Raw genomic sequence first — 4527 nt, forward strand, 5'->3', positions numbered from 1 at the left:
AACAGAGAATTTTCATGAGATACATGATGTTGGAATTTCGTATTCGTGCGATGAATATATGTAAACTCGGGTTACTCCTTGCTGATAATAGTAGCAGCAGTTTCTGTAGTGTAGTGGTTATCACGTTTGCTTTACATGACGAAAGGTCCCTGGTTCAAAACCGGGCGGAAACATAGTGTAGTGTTTATCCTTTTTGACACATGCAGTAAGTAACGTTTTTATAAAAGAGATGAGTTGCTTTCATGAATACCTTATTTTGGAAACAGAGGTCTCTGACACATGTGAGAAGTACTGTATTTGTAACAGAGAATTTTCATGAATACATGATGTTGGAATTTCGTATTCGTGCGATGAATATATGTAAAACTCGGGTTACTCCTTGCTGATAATAGTAGCAGCAGTTTCTGTAGTGTAGTGGTTATCACGTTTGCTTTACACGCGAAAGGTCCCTGGTTGAAACCGGGCGGAAACAGTTATCCTTTTGACACATGCAGTAAGTAACGTTTTTATAAAAGAGATGAGTTGCTTTCATGAATACCTTATTTTGGAAACAGAGGTCTCTGACACATGTGAGAAGTACTGTATTTGTAACAGAGAATTTTCATGAATGCATGATGTTGGAATTTCGTATTCGTGCGATGAATATATGTAAAACTCGGGTTACTCCTTGCTGATAATACTAGCAGCAGTTTCTGTAGTGTAGTGGTTATCACGTTTGCTTTACAAGCGAAAGGTCCCTGGTTCGAAACCGGGCGGAAACATAGTGTAGTGGTTATCCTTTTGACACATGCAGTAAGTAACGTTTTTATAAAAGAGATGAGTTGCTTTCATGAATACCTTATTTTGGAAACAGAGGTCTCTGACACATGTGAGAGTACTGTATTTGTAACAGAGAATTTTCATAAATGCATTATGTTGGAATTTCGTATTCGTGCGATGAATATATGTAAAACTGGGTTACTCCTTGCTGGTAATACTAGCAGCAGTTTCTGTAGTGTAGTGGTTATCATGTTTGCTCTACACGTGAAAGGTCCCGGGTGGAAACAGTCCTTTTTGACACATGCAGTAAGTAACGTATTTATAAAAGAGATGAGTTGCTTTCATGAATACCTTATTTTGGAAACAGAGCTCTCTGACACATGTGAGAAGTACTGTATTTGTGACAGAGAATTTTCATAAATGCATTATGTTGGAATTTCGAATTCATGCGATGAATATCTGTACAATTTGGTTTACTACACAGTAGTAATTCCAGCAGCAGTTTCTCTAGTTTAGTAGTTATCAAGTTTGCTTTACACTCGAATGGTCCCCGGTTCGAAGCGGGCGGAAACAGTTCTCTATGACAAATCCAGTAAGTACCGTATTTGTAACAGAGAATTTTCATGAATACATGATGTTGGAATTTCGTATTCGTGCGATGAATATATGTAAAACTCGGGTTACTCCTTGCTGATAATAGTAGCAGCAGTTTCTGTAGTGTAGTGGTTATCACGTTTGCTTTACACGCGAAAGGTCCCTGGTTCGAAACCGTGCGGAAACATAGTGTAGTGGTTATCCTTTTTGACACATGCAGTAAGTAACGTTTTTATAAAAGAGATGAGTTGCTTTCATGAATACCTTATTTTGGAAACAGAGGTCTCTGACACATGTGAGAAGTACTGTATTTGTAACAGAGAATTTTCATGAATGCATGATGTTGGAATTTCGTATTCGTGCGATGAATATATGTAAAACTCGGGTTACTTCTTGCTGATAATACTAGCAGCAGTTTCTGTAGTCTAGTGGTTATCACGTTTGCTTTACAGGCGAAAGGTCCCTGGTTCGAAACCTGGGCGTAAACATAGTGTATTTGTTATCCTTCTGACACATGCAGTAAGTAACGTTTTTATAAAAGAGATGAGTTGCTTTCATGAATACCTTATTTTGGAAACAGAGGTCTCTGACACATGTGAGAAGTACTGTATTTGTAACAGAGAATTTTCATGAATGCATGATGTTGGAATTTCGTATTCGTGCGATGAATATATGTAAAACTCGGGTTACTCCTTGCTGATAATACTAGCAGCAGTTTCTGTAGTGTAGTGGTTATCAAGTTTGCTTTACACGCAAAAGGTCCCTGGATCGAAACCAGGAGGAAACAGTCATTCTTGACACATGCAGTAAGTAAAGTATTTATAAAAGAGATGAGTTGCTTTCATGAATACCTTATTTTGAAACAGAGGTCTCTGACACATGTGAGAAGTACTGTATTTGTAACAGAGAATTTTCATAAATGCATTATGTTGGAATTTCGAATTTGTGCGATTAATATCTGTACAATTTGGTTTACTCCACAGTAGTAATTCCAGCAGCAGTTTCTCTAGTTTAGTAGTTATCAAGTTTGCTTTACACTCGAATGGTCCCCGGTTCGGTTTGAAGCGGGCGGAAACAGTTCTCTATGACAAATCCAGTAAGTACCGTATTTGTAACAGAGAATAGTTGTTCTAATAAATGCCTTATTTTGGAAATTCGAATACATGCAATGAATATCTGTAAAACTCGGGTTACTCCTTGCTTATAATAGTAGCAGCAGTTTCTGTAGTGTAGTGGTTATCACGTTTGCTTTACACGCGAAAGGTCCCTGGTTCGAAACCAGGCGGAAACAGTCCTTTTTGACACATGCAGTAAGTAACGTATTTATAAAAGAGATGAGTTGCTTTCATGAATACCTTATTTTGGAAACAGAGGTCTCTGACACATGTGAGAAGTACTGTATTTGTAACAGAGAATTTTCATGAATGCATGATGTTGGAATTTCGTATTCGTGCGATGAATATATGTAAAACTCGGGTTACTCCTTGCTGATAATACTAGCAGCAGTTTCTGTAGTGTAGTGGTTATCACGTTTGCTTTACACGCGAAAGGTCCCTGGTTCGAAACCGGGCGGAAACATAGTGTATTTGTTATCCTTCTGACACATGCAGTAAGTAACGTTTTTATAAAAGAGATGAGTTGCTTTCATGAATACCTTATTTTGGAAACAGAGGTCTCTGACACATGTGAGAAGTACTGTATTTGTAACAGAGAATTTTCATGAATGCATGATGTTGGAATTTCGTATTCGTGCGATGAATATATGTAAAACTCGGGTTACTCCTTGCTGATAATACTAGCAGCAGTTTCTGTAGTGTAGTGGTTATCACGTTCGCTTTACACGCAAAAGGTCCCTGGATCGAAACCAGGAGGAAACAGTCATTCTTGACACATGCAGTAAGTAACGTATTTATAAAAGAGATGAGTTGCTTTCATGAATACCTTATTTTGGAAACAGAGGTCTCTGACACATGTGAGAAGTACTGTATTTGTAACAGAGAATTTTCATAAATGCATTATGTTGGAATTTCGAATTCGTGCGATTAATATCTGTACAATTTGGTTTACTCCACAGTAGTAATTCCAGCAGCAGTTTCTCTAGTTTAGTAGTTATCAAGTTTGCTTTACACTCGAATGGTCCCCGGTTCGAAGCGGGCGGAAACAGTTCTCTATGACAAATCCAGTAAGTACCGTATTTGTAACAGAGAATAGTTGTTCTAATAAATGCCTTATTTTGGAAATTCGAATACATGCAATGAATATCTGTAAAACTCGGGTTACTCCTTGCTTATAATAGTAGCAGCAGTTTCTGTAGTGTAGTGGTTATCACGTTCGCTTTACACGCGAAAGGTCCCTGGTTCGAAACCTGGCGGAAACAGTCCTCTTTGACACATGCAGTAAGTACCGTATTTCTAAAAGAGATGAGTGGCTTTCATGAATACCTTATTTTGGAAACAGAGGTCTCTGACACATGTGAGAAGTACTGTATTTGTAACAGAGAATTTTCATGAATGCATGATGTTGGAATTTCGTATTCGTGCGATGAATATATGTAAAACTCGGGTTACTCCTTGCTGATAATAGTAGCAGCAGTTTCTGTAGTGTAGTGGTTATCACGTTCGCTTTACACGCGAAAGGTCCCTGGTTCGAAACCTGGCGGAAACATAGCGTAGTTGTTATCCTTTTTGACACATGCAGTAAGTAACGTTTTTATAAAGAGATGAGTTGCTTTCATGAATACCTTATTTTGGAAACAGAGGTCTCTGACACATGTGAGAAGTACTGTATTTGTAACAGAGAATTTTCATGAATGCATGATGTTGTCACGTTCGCTTAACACGAAAGGTCCCTGGTTCAAACCAGGCGGAAACAGTCCTTTTTGACACATGCAGTAAGTAACGTATTTATAAAAGCAGATGAGTTGCTTTCATGAATACCTTATTTTGGAAACAGAGGTCTCTGACACATGTGAGAAGTACTGTATTTGTAACAGAGAATTTTCATGAATACATGATGTTGGAATTTCGTATTCGTGCGATGAATATATGTAAAACTCGGTTACATTCCTTGCTGATAATAGTAGCAGCAGTTTCTGTAGTGTAGTGGTTATCACGTTTGCTTTACACGCAAAAGGTCCCTGGTTCGAAACCGAAGTGAAACATAGCGTAGTGGTTA

The 4527-nt window shown here is 38.1% G+C and overlaps 5 non-coding genes across 5 annotated transcripts; all 5 read left to right on the forward strand.

Moving 5' to 3' along the window:
* The first annotated feature begins 688 nt into the window (after positions 1 to 688).
* On the forward strand, positions 689 to 761 carry trnav-uac. Its single transcript has one exon. It is a non-coding gene; the product is annotated as a tRNA-Val (tRNA).
* Positions 762 to 2571: 1810 nt separating this feature from the next.
* On the forward strand, positions 2572 to 2644 carry trnav-uac. The gene has a single exon. It is a non-coding gene; the product is annotated as a tRNA-Val (tRNA).
* A 214-nt stretch (positions 2645 to 2858) lies between these two features.
* trnav-uac lies at positions 2859 to 2931 on the forward strand. The gene has a single exon. It is a non-coding gene; the product is annotated as a tRNA-Val (tRNA).
* Positions 2932 to 3657: 726 nt separating this feature from the next.
* On the forward strand, positions 3658 to 3730 carry trnav-uac. The gene has a single exon. It is a non-coding gene; the product is annotated as a tRNA-Val (tRNA).
* Positions 3731 to 3944: 214 nt separating this feature from the next.
* Positions 3945 to 4017, forward strand: trnav-uac. Its single transcript has one exon. It is a non-coding gene; the product is annotated as a tRNA-Val (tRNA).
* The last annotated feature ends 510 nt before the right edge of the window (positions 4018 to 4527 follow it).

Source organism: Oncorhynchus gorbuscha, unplaced genomic scaffold (genome assembly GCF_021184085.1).
Source record: "Oncorhynchus gorbuscha isolate QuinsamMale2020 ecotype Even-year unplaced genomic scaffold, OgorEven_v1.0 Un_scaffold_17779, whole genome shotgun sequence".
NCBI lineage: Eukaryota > Metazoa > Chordata > Actinopteri > Salmoniformes > Salmonidae > Oncorhynchus > Oncorhynchus gorbuscha.